The sequence below is a fragment of the Vipera ursinii genome (assembly GCF_947247035.1).
Source record: "Vipera ursinii genome assembly, chromosome: 1".
NCBI classification, from domain to species: Eukaryota; Metazoa; Chordata; class Lepidosauria; order Squamata; family Viperidae; genus Vipera; species Vipera ursinii.
The window spans coordinates 308,301,154-308,313,493 of NC_139512.1; the positions used below are offsets into that span (position 1 = coordinate 308,301,154).

The 12,340-nt window shown below is 37.5% G+C and overlaps 1 protein-coding gene across 4 annotated transcripts in view; it reads left to right on the top strand.

Annotated features, from left to right (window-relative positions):
* The first annotated feature begins 9,403 nt into the window (after positions 1–9,403).
* ESRRG (estrogen related receptor gamma) overlaps positions 9,404–12,340 on the top strand; it is a 203,579-nt gene continuing 200,642 nt past the window's right edge. The window contains exon 1 of one of the 4 annotated variants that reach the window (XM_083348775.1): positions 9,404–9,609. The gene's annotated coding sequence lies outside the window, so the exon portion shown is untranslated. Of the gene's footprint in view, positions 9,614–12,340 lie in introns of all 4 variants that reach the window. The other 3 variants (XM_083348776.1, XM_083348777.1, XM_083348778.1) reach the window with 3 other exon arrangements.

The window sequence follows — 12,340 nt, forward strand, 5'->3', positions numbered from 1 at the left end:
AGATAGATAGATAGATAGATAGATAGATAGATGATAGATAGATATATCAGCTATAGATATATAGAGAAAGAAAGAAAGAAAGAAAGAAAGAAGAAAGAAAGAAAGAAAGAGAAAGAAAGAAAGAAAGAAAGAAAGAAAGAAAGAAAGAAAGAAAGAAAGAAAGAAAGAAAGAAAGAAAGAAAGAAAGAGAAACAAACCTTGGAATTCATGACAGAGGCACTGATAGTTTATTTCCCAAATTAATAGGCATATGACATAAGTTTGACATACAGAGCGAATTCTCTGAATTGCTATTAAAGAATAAGACTAACAAGCTGATCAATGGAAACATAATGAACATATCTAGCCATAAAAATATCAAATTATATTGTTTCATTTAATCATTTTTGCTACAGTGGTTTTTAACCCCTATCTTTATTGCATTAGTTACAAATTAAAATAGAAAAAACAGTGTCATCTACATCATTTTTGCTTGACATGTTAAAAATCCTGTATGAAAACAGATTTTATCCCATTAATATTAATTAATGAATTTGTTGATACTAAGAAGTGATGTGAATAACAGGAATGCAAGGAGATAATTCTTTTGTGTGTGTGTGTGTGTATATACACATACATATAGTCTAAAGAATGTCTTCTGCTTTAAATCCACGTGATTCTAGATATGTTTTTGGTACATGGGCAACACAATATAGAGCAGCAAATAAAAAAAAAACCTGATAGCACCCGGAAGACTTTGTAAAGTATGGGAGGGGTACTTAGGCCAAAGATCTCTCTGGACCCCAATCCAGACAAGGGAGAATTACCAATACATCAAAGTCCCTTTCTGTACCCCCACTCTTATCCTATTATTCTGGTTCCTCTTGGAAATATTATATCTTTTGAAAAAATGTTTGTTACATCTATGTTCCTGTTTATGCAGTTGCCACAATGTTACTTGTTAATTCTGGATACCTTAGAAGAAGATCAGCCTGCATATATGTCATGAGGTATTGTACTTCTCTGCTGCTTCATGTACTTCAGAGACCAAAAAGTTGCTGAATCTTTGTTAATCTCCGGAGTGGATCTATTTCTCTGGAGTGGCTTTGTTGTCTTTGAATGTTAAAGAACCCTTAGATCTTTAAAGTGGAGATTGTCAGATCAATTTGCATCTGCTGAAGTGCTCTGCACCTCCTAAGTGGCAGTGGCTTCTTGGTATTTGGTACAGCAATCAATATTAAGTGCTCCTGCTTCCGTAATTATTTGGGGATTTTGAATTCCTTTTCACTGTTATTTCCAAATAAGCACACTATGATAGGATATTACTTCTCACTGTTACAAGCCTGGGATTTTCATATGATACTTGATCTTATTTCTGGGTAAATGTGGATTAGGTTGGATTTTAAATTGCTTCTCAAATGTACTTCTGAATAAACATGCATAGGTCCATGATTTTTATATGATGCTTATTCTGACTTCTAAGAAAACTTGGTTGCATTTTAAAATTGCTCTTCCCTTGAGTTTTCAGTTGCTGTTTTGGGGAGCCCCTGCAGATATATTCTTGATAAAATAGTGGAGATGTCTATAATTTTGTCTGCCAGAGCCATCATCTTGAGATGCACACTTTCCTTTTATTCTGACAATATTGAAATTCAGCACTTGGGACTATTTCTAATTGGAAATCGGGCACGTGAATTAAGAAAGAATCTTCCATTCTTCTGCTTTAAAGTGAAAGCTGATCCAGAAGAGAAGGTGGGGAACTGTTCGATCACTTGGTCTGACTGAGTAAAGAACCTTTTTTCTTATAACAGAGGAAATTGTATAATTTCAGTTTATTTATTTATTTATTTTATTTTAATTCCATTTATATCCCGCCCTTCTCCGAAGACTCAGGGCGGCTTACAAGCTTAGCAGTAGCCTTCATTCTATGTATATGCCTGCTTATTAGGGCTTTCACACACACCCCCAAGCGGCATTATTACAAAGTCAGCTTAATTGCCCCCAACAATCTGGGTCCTCATTTTACCTATCTCAGAAGGATGGAAGGCTGAGTCAACCTTGAGCCTGGTGGGACTCGAACCTGCACTAATTGCAGGCAGCTGGTGTTACTTAAGGAGGCATTAGCCCACTGCTCCACCAAGGCTCTTCTCTTATGAAGAGGAAAAAAAAGAAGCCTAACCCCAGAACCAATTACAACCAATTACACACTATAGGGTGCAAGTAAACTGTTTTGAAAACATGGATCAACTATATTTAATCTATTGTATATGTTTACCTTTAGTACATGTGCCTTTTCTCAATAATACAGATAAATCATAAAATTTAAACTTACCTCCAAGTTTTACAAAACTGTTTTGATACTAGATGTTAGAAAAAGGTATGGAAGGAAGAATTCGGTCTTTGATGCATGGATGATCCTGCTAAGAAGGTTGCACTGTCCAACAATTTAACCTGCTATGTGTGTTAGTCAAGAAACATGAAGAGTACAAACAAGTACAAATGATAAAAGTATTATCATTTGAGTTATACTTTATCTTGGGGTTCATCTAATAAAACAGGATAATTGCATGATACAGGGATTATTATATAGAACTAGAACTAGAAGTTGAGTGAAAATGGTTCCAGTCTGATCCTGGTGATAAGCTTATTGTGAAATGGGAATATACATTTGTATATAGTTTAATGACTTGTTTGTAAATCTTTTTAGGTGCCCATTTCCTGGGTGTCACAATAAATCACTCGTTTTCTTGGGATATTGTTAGTGGCTACAACAAATATGTGTCTTTGGAACATGTGAAGAAATTGAGTGCTTCAGGGCTTAAGTTACATGGGCTCTCTTGTGAATCAGCTTATGCTTGAACAGTAATAATAACAATAACATTAATAATAAAAACACCAGAGAAAAAGTGAAGACAGAAAGTTAAGTAAAGGTATTTCAGAGAAAAAAATATATACCTAGCAGGCTCCAAATCATGAATTTTGTTGATAGCTAAAAGTAGCCAAAAGTCTGATTGTATTTGGATGCTGCAAATGTGTATATAGAAACATATTTCCATGGCTTTGGGAAGGTGTTGAGCAAGTTTGTATGTGTGTCCTTGTGTATGTGTACATACATTGTCTCTTTGGGCCATGATATCCTAGGGCAGCGTAACAAGCAATTTGTGTCAACAAGTAAAGATTATTGGTGTTTTCACTGGGGGAAAAAACTGCACTTCATCTTCTTTCTATTTTTAGTGCCTTGAGCTTCCAGTTAGGTAGGAAGCTCTGGAGGGAAAAGGGTACGACAACCTTCTAATCTTGTCCCACAGTTGGTCAGGTTTACAGTTCTCATCTTATTTCATATTAGCAGCTTATGGAAGGTAACTTTTTTGATCTGTATGATTTCTATATTTATTATTTATTTATTGATGGGATTTATATCCCGCCCTATCTCCTGAAGGACTCAGGGCGGCTCACAGTAAAACATATAATAAGTGCATAAATCAAGATAAAATGAAATTGAGAACATCAGTGCAATAAAAAAATTAGAGAATTTAAAAATGAATTAAAAATACTAAATATAAATTAATTAAAATGCCTGTCAGTCTAGGTCAGCTTGGTGGAACAGGTGTGTTTTGAGGCCGCGGCGAAAGGATTGGAGGTTTTGGGCTATCCGAAGCTCAGGGGGGAGCTGATTCCATAGGGTTGGTGCTCCCACAGAGAAGGCCCTCCCCCTGGGGGTCGCCAGCCGACATTGCCTAGCTGACGGTACCCTGAGGAGGCCTTCTCTGTGTGAGCGTACTGGACGATGGGAATTTGTTCCCGGCAGCAGATGGTCCTGCAAGTATCCCGGACCTAAGCCATGTAGGGCTTTAAAGGTAAGTACCAGCACCTTAAATCTCACCCGGAGGGCAACTGGTAGCCAATGCAGCTCACGCAGGAGGGGTGTAATATGGGAGTATCGGGAAGCTCCCATCACAACCCGTGCAGCTGCATTCTGCACCAGCTGAAGCCTCCGGGTGGTCTTTAAGGGCAGCCCCATGTAGAGAGCATTACAGTAATCAATACGGGAGGTAACGAGTGCGTGGGTGACTGTACGTAGGGCATCTCGGTCCAAAAAGGGGCGCAATTGGTATATAAGATGAATCTGGGCAAATACCCCCCTAGCCACGGTTCCAATGTGATCTTCAAAACTGAGTCGTGAATCTAGGAGGACGCCCAGATTGCGTGCTTTATCAATGGGAGGTAACATCTCTCCTCCTATAGTCAGAGATGGAACCTCTTGGACTAAACGAGATGACGGTATGTACAGCCACTCAGTCTTGGCTGGGTTGAGTCGAAGCCTGTTTTCTCCCATCCAAATCTGTACCGCTTCCAGACAACGGGACATCACATCGAGGGCATCACTGGGTTGGTTCGGGGTGGAGATGAATATGCTTTATCTAAACTACTGTCTGTCTGTCTGTCTGTCTATCTATCTATCTATCTATCTATCTATCTATCTATCTATCTATCTATCATCTATGTATCCTTCTTTCCACTAAATAATCTGTTTCCACTAAAGAAAGCAATACAAATGAAGGAATGTAGTCACTCTATTTAGAAGCAACACAAGCCCAATAAGGAATTATAATTTACTGGGGGAAAGAAAGCAATATGAATTTGTTGCCACAGAATTGTTGTTTATCATAATAATCTTTCTAGTGAAAAGCCTAATTTGTTCTTTCTTCACGAATATTTTAAATATGATTATCATAATATCACAGACACTGAGATAGTCCAAAATGCAGTGCTGACCTTGAGTGTACTTCTCAATTTAACACGTGGTCCTTTAACATTCAGGAAACAACTTGCCTCAATTCACTTTTTAATAGATAATCTGAAAATGTTCTCTTGTTCTGTGATATATGCCTGTGCCATTCAGATTCTTGAAATCTTTTACTATCCCATGGAACAGCATTACCAATGTAAATAGGTGTAAGATTTTTCACAATACCTAGGGGGAAAACTCCATAACTAAAGTGAGCTGCTCCCTTGGCCCTCTACTAGTTTACGATTTAATTTTTACTGACATTCCATCTTGTATTATTAGCTCCACAAAATGAAAGTGAAATAATCCTGTATTAATTAAAGAGTGATTGAATTCCCTCAATCATCTTTGCCTAGGCTTATTTAGACAGTAACACCATGTGGCTCTCCAAGGAAAACGTGTGCCAGAAGAGTTTCATAAAAAGGGAGAGGGTATGGGTTTTATATTATACTTAAAAAACATTTTTCCATTTATACTTTCTCCAAAAGAGTATAGCAGAGATTTTAAGGTGAACCATTTATAGATTCTGCAGTTTAAACAGAGGTTGCTAGACCTGAAGAATCACTGATGCAGGACACTTGTGGTTCATTCACTGTACTGTGCCAATAGGATAAAATTATTGTGATGTTATTTTGGAGAAACTTTGTGTTTTTGATATAACAGGATAAAAAGCTGTATGGGGAATTACATGCATATGTATGCATATGTATGCTGATGTATAGCTTATACTGAAAAGCAGTTTTGAGTGTTGTGGCTTGTCTAAAATTCAGGCAGGGTGGTCATTACTTCTGCTAAATATAAAAGAAAGCAGCAGATGGTTCTAAAGTAGTAATCTACTACCATTTACTGAAGAGTAGGCTAGCATGAAAAGAAATTCAAAGAATAAGCTTGTCAGTTTCTCTGTAAATATGTGTGCATGTGTGTGTGTGTGTAGGAAGTATATTGTGACCAGGATTATGCTGTACATTCTGAATGAAATGTGGTTTTCTAACAAACGTTTCATTCAACTTCTTCTTTAAAAAGCTAGCACAATATATACTTGTAAATAAACAAATATGGGATTTGGATATGTGTTGGGAAAATACCTGGACCTTGATAAAGAAGCACATAAGCCCTTTGTTATTCAGAATTATTATTGTAAAAATACCATTCTTTGTCATGTTTTCATCTAGCTCTATCATACTTAAAGCTAGCTATAACAACTGTATTATTCTGATTAATGCGAGATAATCAAAAAGCCATTTAACAATATTTTTTTTGAATTTAATTAAAAAGATAAGATTGACTGGTATAAAAAAGAATATCCTTTGGGAATACAAGCATCAATAAAAATATTTATTTCATAGTAGACACAAAATTCACTTTCCTGCTTAAAGATGCATAGTATCTTCCATGAGCATACTAATACAGATAGAAGAGATGTGAAGATATAGATTCATTCAGAATATTTACTGACTTATTTCAACCTCCCAGGCCTGATTCTATAACTATTGTTTTGTGCAGGTTTTTTGGGGTAAGATTTTATATTGCAGCCTCTGACAAAGAGCAAAGAAGAAAAGGAGAATGCATGCACTATTTTGTGTTGTATTTTCCGTAACCTAGAGATTATGAAATAAGCATTCACCTTGATTTTATTTTCACGTCTTTACTTCTCAAGCATTATTTTGAGAGAGAAAAAAAGGGAGCTATAATAAATTCTAACTTGCCTCATTTATTTTCTCTTTTAATAAAATAACTGAACTGTAACCAGCATACCCAAGTTGAAGAATGCTGTTGAAATTTCAGGCCCAGGTCTACTAGAGGTGACATTTTAAGTCTCAGGGGAGAAGACCAATTGCCTTTCATGAATGCATAAATTATAATACTATGATTGTGGTCCCCTAAGCAGCATTACCATCAGTGAAGATCCATGTCTGTAAGGTGTCTGGCCAAAAGATAGCAATAGTTAATTTGGTGACAGGGGAGACACAAAATGATATGGATGAGCAAAAGGACTGTGGACAAGGAAAGCTGAGCTGTGATGGGTGGAGGCACAAAATAAAACAGTAGTTTAAAGACTATTTACAGGAGATTGTAATAAACATATGAGGTAAATGTTGTATTTCTCAGTACAATTTAATGAGTATGATGTCACATTGTGATATATATTACTTATGAGGGGGGTGTTTTGTGTAAAAAACCAACATATATATTAGAATCCAAAGAATAAGCCCACACCATGGTACAGGATAGTGCATCCTTATTTTGCAAAAGTTTATAATGTTTATTGCATGTAATTGATATGTAGACAAACAGTTTTCATGTTACAAAGTCATTCTTTTCATTAAAATGCTTCAAATGATGTTCAAGTTGCTTCATTTATAAAGCATGGAGAGACTTGCTTTATCTCTGTAGCATGGTTTTGTCTCACTGCTCAGAATCAAAATTTACATCTTAATTAGAGTGTCTATACATAGCAAAAATGCTGCTGGTAATAAAGATTTTATTACCTGCTTTTCTATTAATGGTGGATACTCTAGTTTTCTCTGTGTATTTCTGATCCCCTCCCAATACTTACATTTTCTGCATGTATAAAAAGCAGGCTAGAAACTGTCCAGAGGATAAAGATCTCACAGGCTACAAAGCTCAACAAAACAAAGAGAGGCAAACATGTCCTGTGCTTTTACAAATACTTGTCTTCTTTTCTGTCATTTCACTTTGGTGAAATCCATCAAATACATTTGGAGACAGCTGTTGTATTCCCATTTGTGAATGTCATTATTGCAGTTAGAGGAGGTGCACTGATTAGTTTTGATCTAAAAAATACGTTATTTTCATCACAGAGGGCTTCACACAGAGAGAGAGAGAAAGAAAAGGATTGGATCCAATCAGCTGAATTAGTGACAAAAAGTATTTTCCAGGATTAAAATAATTATTTCATCACCAGGTATGAGAGAATATTTTTATAAATATAAAAGCATAATTGCTCTTACTCTAGAATAATTATGCCTCATTAATATATTTAATTATTAATGACACTTTCAGGACACAAGTTCTTCCATCCCTTCATTTTTTCAAATTCTTAGAAAACGGGTGGTAATATTGGCCCAGAGTCTTATATACAATGATTTACATCAATAGTGTTTTAAGAGAAGAAGGACCTCAGCTCTGGCATGAGGCAGCTAGAAGTAGGGAATTAGAAGGCTGGGTAATTTTACAGACGGGATGTAAATCATGTAACATATTTACATCCATGTTCATCCTTGATTTTTGTGTGCATGTGGGTATGCTTGTATATGCCTATGATTAAGACACATTAAATTAAGCCTATAAATTTTCAGTGAATACAGACCAATTTGATACAGGATTATTCATAATTGTATCATCTGACTTTAGTGGCATTTCTGCCAAAGCTACACAGTACTGAATATTAACATTGCTGAAAAGTCTAAACTGCTGCATTCCTGGAAGTAATTTTCTTTGAAATCAGTAAGGTTTGAGTTAAAACAAAAAGACAGTTAATACCCAAAGAATTAATTGTTCATATTATAGTGGATCTATTATTTCAATTAAAATATACCTGTTGTATCTTGTATGCTATGGGTGTAAATCCATCCACCAGTGTATCAGTTTGTACCTGCACGCATTCATCTATTTCTGTAATTGCTCTCAAGTTCTTTATCACACTTTTTTTTTAAAAAAAATACAAACACAGCTCAAGTTATGTTTATAAAGGTCAGTAATGCAAACTTATTTAGATTCCTTAAGCTGATATTCAGAAAGGTGAAAAAAGAATATAAGTGAATTACATGAGGGGAAACAAAAATTAACGGTGATCCAAGCCTAGCCAGGCTTCCTTAAGTCAATAAGCAGTCAGACCTGTTTATACAGAAACATGCCCGGGAGCTCACTGCAACGTATGCAGGCTTCCTTAGAAGGAAGTGCCACTAAGTTCAGTGGGGGATTTGTTCTACCCGCTTTCCATCTTTCCAAGTAAGTACACTTTCTGAGTGAACCCGGAGTGGGTAGAGTGGTTAAACAGACCCATCCCGAGTTGGCCACGCACAACATACACACCATGCACACATACAGGAGATACAAGAAGGGTGAGGGGGGGGGAGGGAGAGAAGGGCAGTACAAAAGTATACCTTATGGCGATATCTTCTCAAAAAAACCTGAGGCTGCACACCTTCCTGCCCAACCGTAGTACAAGAAACAGGAAGCCCCGGTCGATTAAAGAGTTAAAGCTAGCCACCCTGAAGAGTTAAAAGCGCGCCGTGGGTTGGTTTGCAAACCACTTTCTAAGGCGCTGCGTCTTTTGGGTCTGCGGCGCGTTCTCAGTTGTCGCTTTCCCTTTCTCTCTCTCTCTCTCTCTCTCTCTCTCTCTCTCTCTCTCTCTCTCTCTCTCTCTCTCTCTCTCTCTCTCTCTCTCCACCTCCCTCCCTCCCTCCCTCCCCCCCCCCCTTCGCCTGCTCCGTCCGCTTTCAGTCCCCTCCGCCCGTCTGTACCTGCCGAGCGGCGCTCATTCTGTGCAGCCTCTGCTCTTGCCGGCGCTGATTGGCCGACGCCCTACCAATCACGTTTCTGTCAGGGCCAGAGGGAATGCATATGTAAAGCCCTACTTCATATTTATAAGCTCCAATCGGGGCTTTAAGTCCTTGATTAGGAGCGTGTGAGCTTTTGGTCCCAACTGGCTGTGCCCATAGGCTTGTCACCAGGAGAACATTTGTGTTAATTGCACTGTGCCTGTGTCAAGGAAACTTTGATTTATAGCTGGGGTGCACAAATAATGGTTGCCGAGCGCACATGGATTCGGTAGAACTTTGCCTTCCTGAATCTCTTTCCTTGCACTACGAAGAAGAGTAGGTACCTACCATTCTTCTTATACCCTACCCCCCCCTTCTGCTTTCCTTTCTTATCCTCCTCCTCCCCGCACTTTTTCCTGCTTCCTAATGGTGGGGAGGGAACTAATAATAAAAATATATATCCAACGTGAAAAGCCGCTTTCAGGTAATGCCTCCTGGCGTCTTGCGTGGATGAGTAGAGCTGTATGTGTTCGTCTTGTCTCTTTTGTGCTGTGCTTTATCTGCTAATTCAGTAAGTGGAGGAATTGTTTTCTCTCTCTCTCTCTCTCTTTCTCGACAATGTTACCTTTTGAGTGGGGAGCGGCGTGGCTGTCAGTAAAACAGCTGTGCGAGTGACAGTCATTTCTTATTCAGGTACTAAGAATAGGCACTTGGCTTGGCCCGAAGACAGAATGAATTGTTTCAGCAGATCTCTCAGAAAGATACATTTCCTTCCCTTCTTCTGCCCGCTTCTCCTGAAAGGAGTGGAAGAAAGCTACCGTCTAAAACAAGATTTAGATAATCTTTTGATCTTTCCTCTTTCTGAGGTTTCTTGCCAAGCCCGGTTGGGAGTGGGGGACCAGCTCAAGAGTTTAATCCCACTTTAAGGATAGTGCTCTGTAATTAAGGTTTAATATAAGGCTCCCGTCATTTACTGACAAATAGCTCCATTAGATAGCAAAGGTAGGGGTGCTCTGTGTGTGTGTCTATGCATATGTGCACGTGTGGGTGCCATTTCCTCAGCCTACATGAGCTTTGTTTGCTTTTGATTGGAATTTAAAACAGCTATTATTCTTTTTTAATGCATCCTATCCAGTAAAATATTTTGTGTAAATAAAAATCAGCATTTGGGGTATATAGCACATTTAATATTATTGACTGCATGCATGTTCTCAGAGCTCTGAACTAATAAGTTGAAGGGGAAGAAGGTTTCTAAACCAGTGTATCACTTCACAACTTTGAGAGCCTGCAAACTTAATTTTGGCCTTAAAAAACCTGACGCAGCAGAAGCTGGCAAGGGGCTCAGCCATAGACTGAATGCATACTATGATAATACTCAGAAGTAACTGTATTGTAGATATATGGTCACTAGCTGCCATTAGTGTCTGAATGTTAAATTGGTGAGTCATAATTAAATTTGAGGGGGGAAGTTTTGAAAAAAAACATTGGCATATGATATAGATAGATACACAAAAAAGAGTATGCCGATGGGTGCTGTAATGTTTGGGTAAATGGAAGGAGAGGAAGAGAAAGGATTCCTTATTCACCTGCAGAAGAATGTAAAGAAATTATATTAGAATAATAATTGAGATACAGTTTGTAGATCAGTCTGTTGATGTACACTGTGATTTAAAATGTCTTAATTTCAGGCTAAGTGCAGTTGTCACTGTTCTAACTTGCAATGGCTAGCTTTTTTCTGCGCAGAAGGTGAGAGAGGAAGAGAGAGATTCTAAAGTTAGGAAGATGCTCTTTTTAAAAAGACTTTTCTTGATTTTTTGTTCTTAGAGCTAATTTGAATGATTAATTTTGATAAACTTCTTAAAGTAGGTGCCTTTAAATGAAATCAGAGCATATGCCTTTTTATCTCTGGTGGAAGGTTCTTATTATTCCTCCCACCTTGCCATAATTAGCTCTCTACTTCCATTTTTCCCTGCCCCCCCAATTTAAAAGTCTTCTGGATGGATCTGTGGTTCAGTGGCCAGGCAGAGCTATCTAGTGCCCAGGAACACAGCGGTATCTCTCTCTCCCTCTCTCTCTCTCTCTCTCTCAATTAATAAACCACAGAGTCTTACTTGTTATTAATATTGCTGGTAATTGCACTTTGGCTTGTGGTATATTATACCAACCAAACTATAAATTAAGCTACAAAGAATGAAATAAAGAAGCTGAATATTTCTAGAGTTTGCACTTTAATGTGTGTGCATGGGAGGGGGGGCTTAGAGTACTTACAGAATGTGGAATGATAAAAATACAGTATAGTTTGAATTCTAGGTACTCCAAATTAAAGAATGCAAAACTTAAAGCCATCTGCTGCCCTTTTCAGAAAATGGAGAGGGTAAATGCAAATAATTTCAAAGAATAGTTAATAAGAGAATGGAACAGATATGGTATGTGTGCAGATGTATGTGACTTTAAATACTCTAAATGAAACTCATCATTACACAAAATCTCATCTAACCTCTGATTAAAATCTATCCTTGGCTAAAGGCTTCTAGTACAGACTTAATTTTACTGTTTTAACAGTTGTCACAGCTGTTGGAAGAAGGAAAGGCAATTGAAACTACTCAAAAAAGGGCAGGGGGAGGACTTCGCTTAGTACATTTAAACATGATCTCTGAATGCAAAGCGTACAAAAGCAAACAGGCTTGTGACTTCAGATATATTTTCCGTTTTGTGTGCGTTACCTTTTCCTCTGATCCTTTCATTAATTTGAATCCTCAATCTCTATCACACTCATGAAAGTGCAACAGTTCTAAAATGAAACAAATCAGCTGTGAATGTCATAGTGCAATTACTTCTAAAGATAAGCAAAGAAACAAGTTTAATAGTGAAGAAGATAAAATGCACAGATGCCAAGAAACTTCGGATGGATTCATTAGTGTACACTGATGTCACAATTGAAAAGACAAAAGATGCTTTACGAGTCATGGAACTGAAAACTGGCACATTTTTAGTTTTAAAAGTAGCATTCATTTGAGAGCTGCTGTATAGGGTTTTTTCTTCTTGCTTTATTATTATTATTTAAATA